A 13,436-nucleotide genomic window follows, 5' to 3' on the forward strand; every position below is an offset into this window, starting at 1 on the left:
GCCATCTTATCATTGAGGCGCATCTATAAACAATATTATAAATAATTTTTCAATAAAATATAATGACCAAAATACTCCTTGAATCTTTCAAGGGTATTTTGGCTATTTTATTTTATTGAAAATATTTTTTTTATATTTTTCGCTAGTATGAGTTTAATAGATGATTGGATATCAAAATTTGGTATCAAAATAGTTTATAGAAAAAAATTAAAAATAAAATAGTGTAGAGACGTGATATTGTGATTGGGGCAATCTTAACCTTCAATTCATACTGGACGGTTGGATAAGGGGAAGTATATGAGTTTTATGTTGCAGGGAAAGCTTGCCCCTCTCTATCTCGGTCATATTTTCCCTTTGTAGATATTTATTGTATCTAACCTGTTTCATGGTAGAAACTCATTCAGATGCTATCCAACGAGTAAAATTTCATTTTACAGTAAATGTTTTACACACAAATATATTTAAGAGGAAATAGCCTTTTTTAAAAAAGAATTTCATGATGCAAACAGGGCCTTCTATTTGGTTTCGTCTCTCTCTCTCGTTTGTTCTCTCTCTTCTTTCATTGGATATTTATTATTATTATTATTATTATTATTATTATTATTATTATTATTTGTGATTTGGCTCTCTCTCTCTAACCTTGAGGTAGTAAGTAAAATTATAAATAAAAAATATTAAACTTCATACCTTCAAGATTTAGAACACGTAAAATTTTAAAATCAAAAATTAAAAAATAGCCATGGATATAGAATCTTGGGAAAATTTCTATGACGACCGTAATTTAGAGGGATATTGCCACAAGTTTTTCTCTTCTTATAAACTGAAATACAATGGTGTAACCCCAGTTATATGATTTCACTTTTTAATAGTGAAACTAGTTAGATATTGCAAGGCTTGCACATGTGAACACCGGTAAGAGCATTATTAACAAACATATATTATTATAAAGGCAAAAAATTATAGATAAATTTATACTCATATTCCACTAAATATCTATAAAAATTTCTCATTTTGTAACATTTTATGCTCATACCTTCCTTTGTCTTTCTTTTTCCAAAACATCCATACTGAAGTGACAATAAAATTCTTGAACAAAGTACTTGAGACAACAATGGCTACGTAATAGATTGAGAATACTACGAAATTAAGTCAAAAAATAAAGGAAAAAAAAAAGAGCAGAAAAAAAAAAAAAGGTAATCCAAGTGAATGCTATTGGTTCTTTGTCGAAGAATAACAACACTCAATAATATCTTTAAATATGTAAGGAAATTTAACAAAATACTCATGAGAGATGTATTATTTAACATTTTATACATTTATAACTATTCCACCTCGTGATCATATATAAGGTTATAGGTGTTTTGAAACAAAATTAAAGAATACAGGTAAAATATTAAATAGGTGCTATGTTTTTTCTTTTGCCAAAAGTTATCAAGGTTTTGTTGCTAAAAAAAGATTACAATAAGGTTATGTCACTAACAACCCCTCCGGTACCTACTACTTATGGATTACCAAAAGAGCTTCCATCAAAATTTAATTTGAAGAAACTTAGAGGAGGAGATAGCCATGGACCAACAGATCTACAGTGAATTCCAGGGGAAAATACAATATTGGCAAGATTTAAATGAATATCAATATCCATAATGCCCCTTCCTTCTGCAGTTACCGATAACCAACTCCACCGAAATGTCCTTGCACTCCTAATAATACTCCAAGTTATGCTCCCTAATTTTGCTAACCCAGGAGAGATCACTTGAGAAATAAAGCCCAACAAATATTGAGGAAAAACTACCTTTATCCCCAAAAGTTTGAGAAAAAACTCCCAAAGTCTAGTGGTAAAGCAACAATGAATAAACAGATGTGCAACCAACTCTCCATCCCTCTGGCACATCGGGCAGATATTTGATAGAATTTTACCTTTTTTGATAAGATTATCAATTGTTAAGATCCTATTCAACCCTGCTAACCACGTGAAACACTAGACCTTGTGAGGTATATGCCACTTCCAAACTTGAACAATCTACGGCAGCAACCATCGTCATCTATCATGAAACAATAAAGCATAAATGGACTTCACTGAAAATAACCCATCATGCTCAATGTCCCAAACCAGGAAATCTTCTTCACTGCGGTCACTTCTGAGATAATATCTCATTAGTGTTTTGATAAATTTCCAAATGTTTTCAATATCTAGGATTAAGATATGAGATGATATGGACACGAAAAATTCTAAATCCAAAACCACACTCATCACATTGCATGCTGTTTTTTCCCATTGCACGATTCAATTATTTTCAAGAGTGAGCCTCAATACCAAAAGTTGCCCACTCCACCTGAACGTGTTCCCCAACTTTTTCTTTCGTGAATTTGAACGTGTGTTTTTTAGTGGCCCCAAGCACTATGCCCCCTGGAAAATTTCAGAGTTTCAGAACTAGAGAAGCCATGGCCCAGACTAGGCCACCTTGCTTTGCCCTTATTTAGGTCACTTAAACCTAGTCTTGGTCCAGCTCGGGCCAGATTGGGCTGTAGGAACCTAGGCCTAGGCCCAGCATAAGAAGGGGTGGCAATGGACCTGAGTAGACCCAACCTCAAGTCTGGGTATGGTTTAAATTTTAGACTCAAATGCTATTCGGATCGGGGTCAGGTTCTCGGTCCGGCCTGACCCGACCTATATTCGTAGTCATAGGGTATATGATGGCAATCACGTGTCTTTGGGGCACACTAGGTATTCATATTATCGCAAGATCGGTAATATTTACAGTATTATTGGCAAGAAAAAAAAAAAGCTCATAGTCATAAGATATATGATGGTAAAAAAAAAAAAAAGGCTCATAGTTATAGAGTGGCAATAGATCTAGCCAGACTTGAGACTTGACAAGTCCAAATCTGATTCCAACCAGACTGGACCTGTACCCAACCTATTGCCACCTCTAAGCATAGGACCATAACTAGATGGCCAGTCAGGCCTCACCCGATTCTGATCAGGCCAGGCCTGATTAAAGTATACAAGAAAGACATCAAAATGGGAAAGGAATATGGGCTCATTGACTGCTATCCCTACAGTGAGTGCTCATTTCAAAGTAAAGGAATGTGGGAGAGAGAGCTTTTTGAAGGCTATGTATCTGGGCTCATTTCAGAGTAAAGAAATGTGGGAGAGAGAGCTTTTTGAAGGTTATGTATCTGTAAAAGGCAGAGGGACTTTCTTAAAGGAGCACGAATATTGGTGAGAAGGAGGGAAAGAGCACCTTGGAAAAGGCATAGAAACTGTTGGAACGCACAAGAAAGAGAGTCGGCTTCTTTGATTTTCTTAGGAAGCTTTATCACCATCGGATGTGTTGCGTTTGGTAGGTTTCGAAGTAGTTACCCTAAATTACCCAAAGTAGACTCATTTAGTAGGGAACTTTCAAGTCGGTGGTAGTACCCTATACCGAGTTATCACGTTGTAGTTTTTATTCTCATTAATATCACCACCCTACTAATACTTTCAAAAAGTTATTCTGCTTGAAAAACGAGTAGGGGCCTATCTTCCTCATTAAATTACCAAAAAAAAAAAACTTCAAAATCTAGACCCTAAAAAACGAGCCCATGCAAGTGGAAGGGTAAGTTCAAAAAGTAAATTCCCTTAAGAAAAGATATGAGTGAGCCATCGATGTTGGCAATATTACATTTTAGGATCAATTTTTACAGCTGAATTATAAAAAACAAAACAAAAAGAAGGATTTGGAGATGGTCACTAGTGTTGCTAAATAAGTGGTCATTATCATCATCATAGCATTTTTTCAACTACCTGGGGTCAGCTTAGCTAAATAGGTATACATGCAAAATGTTTAGATGCATAAACTTCGTTAACAAATATTTTAGCTGTAATAAACCTATTAACAACATAATTGCTATTAATTTGGTTTCATCTAGAAAATGGAATGATAAAATAGGCAGATAATTTATAGAGTAAGAAAAATGTAATTATTTGATATTTGCTGCAATAGTTGTACTAAAATAATGGGTATATATGTGAATGTTTTAGGTGGATTTTTAGGGGGAGTAAGAGTGAAAAAAATGAATTACATGTAACAGAAAGAAAAGTAAAAAGTTATAATGTAAGCTATCAAAAGGTAGATCAACTTTGTCATCTTTAACTAGTAAAACTTATCAAATGTAAAAGCAAAGATGAAAGTTGGAGAAAGATACGAGAAAGAGAGTGAGCGAATGCTTGGTGCAGTGAACCAAGCAAGCAATATGCAATTAAAAGATTTTAGTATAATGTTAACTATATCTCTTTTAATTTTCTTTGATGATGATATAATACGGATATAGGAAAGGGGTTGGGTTCATTTTCATTGATACCACTAACATCGCTCCACTAACCCTTTCAAAAATTTAACTCCTAATCAACTTAAAAAAAAAAGAAAAAGAAAAAAAGAAGGTAGGGCTGGTTTTCCCCACTAAATTACCCAAATAAATAAATAAATAAATATATAAAAAAATGATCCTATGAGCCGGTGGGCTCACAAGTAAAAATGAGACCAACGGCTCAGATTGAATCTGGACGGATCTGACAATCATAGATGTCCGATAGTGTTTGAATTTTAATTTTTTTACTACAAATCCAAATCGCTTGAAATTTTAAACGTTCATTTTTTTCATCAAGGCGCACCTAAAAATATTAAAAAATAATAATTGATCAAAATGCCCCCAAAAAATTTTGAAGGTAGTTTGGTCAATTTATATTTTACGAATTATTTATTTTATATAATTTGTTATATAACCAAAATGCCCCCGAAAAGATGTGATGGTGTGATTTAGTTATGTTTTTTTTATTTCTAACCTTTGATTTATAGTTGTATTCATGTACTTCACATTTAGCCAATCATGTATATGATATTGGGTGGGTCCCAGTATTTGGGATTCCCGTTTCCTCAAGCAAGAGGTTCTTGAGAACCCAATAGCCATATGTAAAATTTGGTAACTCTCGAAGAATTCTATTTACTGATCTCAAATTTTGAAAAAAGAATTTCAATCTTCATGACACACTCCAACTGTCAAATTTCACGTTTAATGATAAAAACAATTGTGCCCTTCATAGTTGCAAAAAAAAAAAGACCCTGCTCTAATCACAGAGGAAAAAACAAGTTGGTCCACCCACAGTGTTGAAAGGCTAAATGCAGCCATTGAAGCATGAAATATTCCAAAGTAAAAAGAGAATTTTACTTTAATTCCATTTTTTGATTGTATTGTATTAAAATAAAGAACTACATGGTATTTTAATGATCAGGAGTTACCACTTCTATAAGTATTCCTGGATTCTCTTCTTTTGAGCTTCTTCTTCACCCCACCATTTCAATATAAAAACCACACTCTTTCTATTTAGAACCAAAGCCCTAACTTAAACTCTCTTTGCTTATAGAAAACGTTATCCTGATAAGGATATTATTGTTAACTCACTTTCATTTACTTCATCGTACAACTACAACATTATAGTTGTCTTGGAGGGATATTATGATTGTTATTATCAATAATCATTATTATTGAGTCCCATTTTCTTTAGTGGATACTATAATTAAGCCCTCTCTATCAGGGAGCAGGGCTTTAAGCTTGGCTCTATTACTTGTAAAAAGAAACTATTTGGACTCCCTCAGAAATGGATACTAGTATGCATCCAATACCCATGTGTCGGGCACGGGCAGGACACGAGATGGCCTTTCTCCCCTCTCCACCATACCCCAATGGTCAGTTCTGGTGCAACAGCTGCGGCCAGTTGGGGTTGGGCCACCTCTACCATTGTGCGCATTGCAACTGTGACCTGCACATGCACTGCACTGGTGGTGCGACAGGGACCCAACACAATGGTGCTTGGGCAGCGGCTGTCGAGGGAATCACAGGCGGCATAGGGGACCAAGTCGGGAGAGCCATTGTCGACACAGTTGATGGAGATGAGGAGGAGGGTTGTTGTGTGTCGTGCTTCTCTGGTCTGTTCTCTTGTTTTGATTGTTGATGGCTGGTGTTACTTAGGGTGTCATTGGTTTGTCCTCTTTTGTTTTTAGGAAAGAGTTTATATGCCGGGTTTGCCTGCAAGCTAACTTTTAATGGCCACCATCCAGCGAAGCTGGACGGTGGTGATTGCTCGCATAGTGTCTTTCTTTTCATGTTTTTTTTTATTTTTTAACCTCCATGTGTAGCACACTTTCTCTCTTTAGTCTCTCCCTTCTTTTCTTCTTGTTTTTTACTGTTTTTTTTTTTTTTTACTGTTATCAGAATATCGGGTTTGATCTCTATGTGTGAAATGTGGTTGCTTTCATTCTTGTTCTCTTGTTTTGGTTGCTTTTTCTGTCAGGCGCCCTTTCTCTTTTACTTGGTAGCTTGTTGCTTTGAATAACGACGATCATGTTGGTTTAATCTCTCTCTCTTCACACTGACTTTGTTTGGTTCTCGAGCTTCTCTTTCTCTTGTTTTGGCTTTTGATCAAGGTTTGACAATCCAGTCGGCTTGAACTGGATTATTTAAAACCGGTTATTAGCCATGGCCGGTTTTGGCTAGTTAGGGTTGTCAATCGGTTTGACAACCCTAACTTAAAAAAAAAAATTTGTTTTTTTTTTTTAAAAAAAAAAATGTAATCTTTTTATTACTATTTTATCTAAAAATTATAAAGAGCACCTCTCCTCTGTGACACTTTATGTTTTTTTGAAGTGGCCCTCATATCCGGCAATAACAATATCGGGTGATAAATCTTACACGCTCCTTAAAGGTATTGTGGTTAATTAAAGAAGAGCACACACTCCAAGGACAGTATATTCTAAGTTTACTCCCTCAATAAAAAGACATACTTGGGTGGAATTTTTTTAATTTAAAATTTTGGAACCACCTAATTATCACTAGATTATTATTTTTAAATGTTAAAATTTGAAAATTTGATTTTCTAGCACTTAGATTTTACCCTCTAAAAAGCGAACACTCTATTTAATCTTGAGATATTATTTTTCAAGTATGTAGAGGGTGCAATTAGGATTTTTTTATTATTGAAATGTAGAAGAGGTTATATTTACATGAGGGAGTAAATGAACAATGTATTTTCGAGGGAGTATGAACTACTTTGGTAAATAAAAGAGAATTGTTTCATGCGGAACCATGAATACAAATACGGGTCCTAAAAGTGTAAAGCATCCATCTTAAAGATGGATGCAAGTAGGCGTTCCATCTAAAAACAATGAAAACTAACGGTCCAAATGTTTTCTTAATAAAATCATTATTTTTAATTTTTAAAATTTACTTATCTTTTCATATTCATAATCTCCATGTTAGAAATTACATGTCCTTAAATTTTAAGTTAAAAAATCCATCCCAAAATTAGATTTATTAATAGGCCAGCATTTTTACACATAGAAACCGCATGCACAACTTTTTCAAAAGATATTATACTCCCTCGGGAGCATATTATTCATTTATTCCCTCAAAGTAAAATTGCACTTAAGATTAATTTAAGGAACCCAAATTTTAGACATATAGCATCTTCTAGATTAACCTCAATAAAAACAAATTTCTAAGTGCGCCTTCTACACACTTGAAAAAAAGTCTCAAGATTAGAGACCGTCCAATTTTTAGATGGTGGAATTTAAGAATTGAAAAACTCAAATTTCAAATTTTAACTTTTGAAAATAATCATCTAGTGATTATTAAGTGGTTCCCAAAAATTTAAATTTAAAAAAATCCTCCCAAGTAGGTCTTTCGACCGAGGGAGTAAACTCATACTATACTCCCCCACGAGTACATGGCCTTCTTTAATTCAAACACAATGCATTTAAGGAGGGTGTGGGTTTAATTGTTATTGCCAAACAGGATGACAACTTAGAAAAAAAAAAAAAAAAAAAGATGCAGGAGAGGGTGCTCTTTGTAATTTTCAAAAAATATATCATCAAATGGCGATAAAAGGATACAAAAGGTGTTTGTATATAAAAATCTATAAAATAAAATTTAAAATTTATTAAAAATCCAATACAATAAGAAACTTGTTTGAAATAGGTTTTTTAATGTTTTGAAAATATTAGAAAATATTTTGACAATAGATACTTATTTACATTTGGGTGCGGTTTGTATAGAGCTGAGGCTCTAAACAATCAAATTAGAGCTCATCTTCAAATAGTGTCGAGAAATATGGTTTCAATATTGGAAAGTTTTGTGATAGCCTTAAATTATATTTTCATCTTTAGTTATAAAATTTAAAGCATAAAAAATAGTGTAGATCGAGTAGATCTATCAAAACTTGAAAATTGACGGTAAAAAAATGCATTACAAGATGTACTATTTTCAAAACTTGAAATCTATTTTTTTCTCATGTCCATGCATCATAATGTCAAGATGATCTATTTGATGATATTTAGGCATCAAAACAACCTCTTCTAATGAAAGTTTTTAAATAGGCTCTAATTTGATTGTTCAAAGCCGTGGCTCTATATAAACTTTTTCCTTTACATTTTTCTATCATTTTTTATTATTTGTAAAATACCCTAGGCATAGATTGATATTTCAAAATATATATTTTTTTGCTACTTTTTTAATCACATTTTGGATTTATTTTGTTAAACTATAGACATACATTTTATATGTTTTTAAACATTTTTAGCCTGGTCGCAACCTGTCAATTTGGGCTCGTTACTTGAACATGTTTCAGGTTACTCAAACCGAACCCAAGGCTGGGTAATCGGCCGGTTCTAATTTGGGCTCGTTACTTGAACATGTTTCAGGTTACTCAAACCGAACCCAAGGCTGGGTAATCGGCCGGTTAGTCGAACCGCTTCCAAGTTACTTGAACCCAGCCTATGGCTTGGGTTCCGAAGCTGGTTCGTGCGATCGAACACTAGCTTTTGGCTCTTTCTCTTGTATCTAAGATTTCATGAACGAAATCTCTAGCTTTCGGCTCTGCCTTGTTAAGCCAAAGACAAAAGACCAACAACTTCTCACTTTAGGCCGAATAAAAGAAGGGAAACGCTCTCTCTATCCTATGTGGATGGCTTGTGCCATCAGTCCATTGACACCGGAAACCGTGCAGCGATGGGAGTACCGCCGTGCTGCCATTACGAAGCTTAGCTTAATTTAAAATCTGATTTAATTTTAAAGGTCACAATTACTTACAACCATCTTATGTGAAATTTGATAGCTTAAGTGTATCACAAAGTTCGAAAATTTTTTTTTTGAAATTTGAGTTTGGTCAATGAAATGTATGCAGCCATATGATTTGACATCCAATGGTCAAGATTAATTGTAACCACTTTGTACAAAAGGTAAATGATCTCATTATATACTTTTCTCATATAAAAAATGTATTATAGTATAAATGTAATTTAATTAGGAAAAAGTTTCGTTGTTTCCCCTATAGCATCGAAGTTCTATCCTCCCTCTACCATCCAACCTTCCAATTTTGATTAAGAGGGCCACTCACCGTTTGATCTTAGATCCGACGTCTCAAACTATTTTATTTTTAGTTTTTTTTATACAAACTGTATGAATATGAAATTTCGTACGTGTCATCTTCTCATTGGGGCGCACCTATAAAAATTATTAAAAATATTTTTTTGATAAAATATAATGACCAAAATACCTATTGTAACTTTCACGGGTATTTTGGTTATTTTATTTTATTGAAAATATTTTTTTATATATTTTTCGCTAGTGCGAGTTTAATAGACGAATGGACGTCCCAAATTTGGTGTCAAAATAGTTTATAAAAAAAATTAAAAATAAAATAGTGTAGAGACATGACATTGTGATTGGGGCAATCTTAGTCCTCTATTTAGAATGGACGGTTGGATAAGGGGGGGGATAGAACTTCTATGCGGTAGGGGAAGCATAGAAAGCTTACCCATTTAATTATTCATTGATCATCGTGTATGTATTATTAATTAGTGTTATTAGAATTTGAATGGCCATCGATCTGTTGCGGGTCTGGTCTATCAAAACTGGTTCAACAATTGGCAACATCGACAGATGGGCAAACCCATAAAAGATAAAAAATTGCAAGAAAGTAGTACTTGTAAGGGAAATTTACATATAGACCGGGTTTTTTTACTGTTATAACGGTATGGCCCAAAAAGAGCTCGTTATTATCTTGAAGGATGAATCCCCCAATTTTTTTAAATTTTTGTCGAGTTTGCCCTTGATTCAATTTTTGAAAAATCGGACCGCTTGGTTACCCCAATGCCTATCATTTTTTATCAAATTTGCCCCCAGTCCTCGGACTACAATATGTTGAAACTTTCGATGAAAGAAGTAGTCTTATGGTTAAAACATTGAACCACATTCTGTTTGAAAAATTTAGTGAATGAAGCAGACCAATGTTAGAATCATCGAACCGCGTTCGGTTGCAACTTTTTGTGAAAAATCAAGTGGTCCGATTTTTCTAACATCAGACCTCATTCTATTCAAATTTTTTAAGTGAACAATGCGGTCCGATCTTTGAACCATCAGACCGCATTTTGTTGCAATTTTTTTGTGAAAATCAAGAGGTCCGATGGTTCTAAGATGGGCCTCATCTTATTGAATTTTGGAGTGAACCATGCGGTTTTGATGTCAAAAACATCGGATCGCCTTATATTGTACTTTTTTTAATTGAACCAAGCGGTCCAATGTTTGAACCATCAAACCGCCTTGTGTAAAAAAAAAAATTAAAGTCAAGTGGTTTAATAGAACATATATATGCAATTTGAATACAATAAGAAAAAATTCAAACATAGGGTGCGGTTTCTCTAAGGTTGCAACCTTAAACAATCCAATTAAGGCGCACCTTCAAATTTTATCATAACATGTAATTTTGGTGTAAAAAATTCTTAGGATTATGTCAAAATCTATTTTCATATCTAGATAATGTGTTGCAAGATGCACGACTTAAAATAAATTTTTTTTTATATTCATATATCTCGATGTTGAGATGATCAATTAAAGGGTTTTCCAACATTAAAACAACATTCTCCAATGGATTTTTGAGGTGCATATGTAATTCTACATTTTAAGGTTGCAACATTATGTAAACTTTTTCCATAAAAAAATTATCCCTTCTTTGAGCAACATACATTTTTTCTCCCAAAAAACCCTAAATATTTTTCCCCAAAAAATCCCAAATCTATAAGAGAGATAGTGAGATCTATAGGTAATGGGAGTAAGGCTTTGAAAGAGGAAGAGAGAGACCCGAAATAGGGGAGAGAGAGTGAGAGTAAGTGTGTGAGATTGAACCAGAAATAGAGAGAGGATTAAGAGCAAGCAAGACAAAAGAAAGAAGAGAGAGAGAAAGCAAGTTCTCAAGGGGTAAATTAAGCGGTCTGATATTTGAAACAACAGACCGAAAGCAAGCTTAGTAAAAAAAAAAAAAAAATTGTGGATTTGTCATTCCAGGTAATAACGTTCTATTTTTTGGGCATACCATTATAATGGTAAAAAAACTCGGTTTGTACCTAAATTTCCCTACTTCTAGATAATAGGAAAACTTGTAACGCTATGTAACATCGAAAATTTGTTCCAGTATAGAAGTAATTTAATTAGTCAATGATCGTCATATATGTACTATTTATCAATATTATTAATATCAGAATGGTTATCAAACAGTTGAGAGTTTGGTCCAGTAAAAATTGGTTCAACCACTAGTTGAACCAATTTGTATGGCCAGTTTAACTAGTCGAAACTAGGAGATTGTACTACCTAAAACTGAACAAACATTGATTTTAACTGTTGTTTATTAATTTTAATTTTTACTTTAAACCAATAGTCAAGGCCAATGTTCGCAAAACCGGGCAATCTAACCGTTGACCACCCGGTTAGATTAGAACCGGCTAGTGGATGATCAACCGGTATTTAGAAGAAAAAAATTCAAAAAAATGTATATAAATTAAAAAAAATAAGGAATTTGATTTGTAATGTATTTTTTAATATTCTTTACATTATGGTAAAGATTAAAAAATGTTGTGATCATTAATACTCACTTTTATATTTTACCATCTTTTTCAAAAAAATTTAAAAATACCTCTAGGCACAAATTGATTCATTAAAATCCATTTTTTTTCACTAATTTTCAACTTCATTTGAATGTGTTTTGTTTTAATCATTCTTTATATGCTTTTTGTGTTTTAGTAGATTTTTTTTTTTTGTATCATTTTTATTTTTTTCAACACTTTTTTGACCATCAGGTACTTGCCCAATTAGAACGACTAAATCGACCGGTCAACCGACTAGGCCGGTTAAACTACTTCCGGTCTCATGTCTGATTAACCGTTCCTATTCGATTTTACGAACATTGGTCAAAGCACAAATCGAAGGTCCGGTTAGGCTGACTTCCGGTCCAGCCTCATTTCGATAACCATGGCATCTATAAAGTTATCAATCTACAAAAATCGGAATCTACAACAAAAATAGTGAAATTTCACCATCTATAAAAGGAGATTTTTGGAGGGGATCGACCTTTGAATCGACACCCTTTATTCACACTTTCGCTTTTGTCGTTTGGTGGATGAGATTAAAGTCCACTTGGTGCAAAGTGCGGGCCATTTAACGTCATGTTGTCCGGTGACGTCGTCAATTTTGAGGCATTTCAGCAACGCGCTTTACTGGCATTTTTTTTTTTTCATGTCAAAAATTATAGTGTTCTCAAAGGAGCATACGTTTTTTTTTTTTTCATGTCAAAAGTTATCGTGTTCTCAAAGGAGCATGTGCATACTCTATTTATTACCTTAGGTAAATCTCAATATAATATTCTTACGACTCCAAATTTTGGGACGTAACCTCTTCAACCAATGTAGTATGCTCAATAAAAAAAAATTCTGATTCACATTCTCTTTGTGCTTGAAAAAAATAATATCTCATTACTAAAAGCAAAAAGTTTATATACGGTTACAACTTTAAAATGTAAAGTTATAGATGCGCCTAATAAATTCATCGGAAAATGTTGTCTTAATGTTGAAAAATCCTCTAATTGATCATCTCGATATCGAGATGTATGAATAGAAGAAAATAATTACTTTGAGTCCCATAAATAGTGCATCTTATAACATATTATCTAGATCGTCCATTTTCATGATTTTCATATGTTTATAGATCTACTTGACTTTAACTATTTTAGAAGATTAAAATTTTATAATTAGATATAAAAATAGATTTTCAGATAATCTTAAAAATGTTTTACACCAAAATTACTTATTATAATAAAATTTAGAGGTGTGCCTTAATTGGATTGTTTAAGATCGCAACCTTATAGAACCCACACCCTTATTAATACAAGCTGTCCAATTTTGAAGTGTGAAATCAAAGTATTAAAAGGCTTAAAATTCAATTTTTTCTCTTGAATATAACTATCTATGGGTTGTTTGGATACTAGGGTGTCTAAAGCCATGTTTTGTATAATCAGAGTATCTTGAATAAAGACATGTTTGACAACTTTTTTGTATGCATAACCTCATTTTCTT

This window comes from Amborella trichopoda, chromosome 5, assembly GCF_054954075.1.
Source record: "Amborella trichopoda isolate Santa Cruz 75 chromosome 5, AtrichopodaSantaCruz75HAP2 v2.0, whole genome shotgun sequence".
NCBI classification, from domain to species: domain Eukaryota; kingdom Viridiplantae; phylum Streptophyta; class Magnoliopsida; order Amborellales; family Amborellaceae; genus Amborella; species Amborella trichopoda.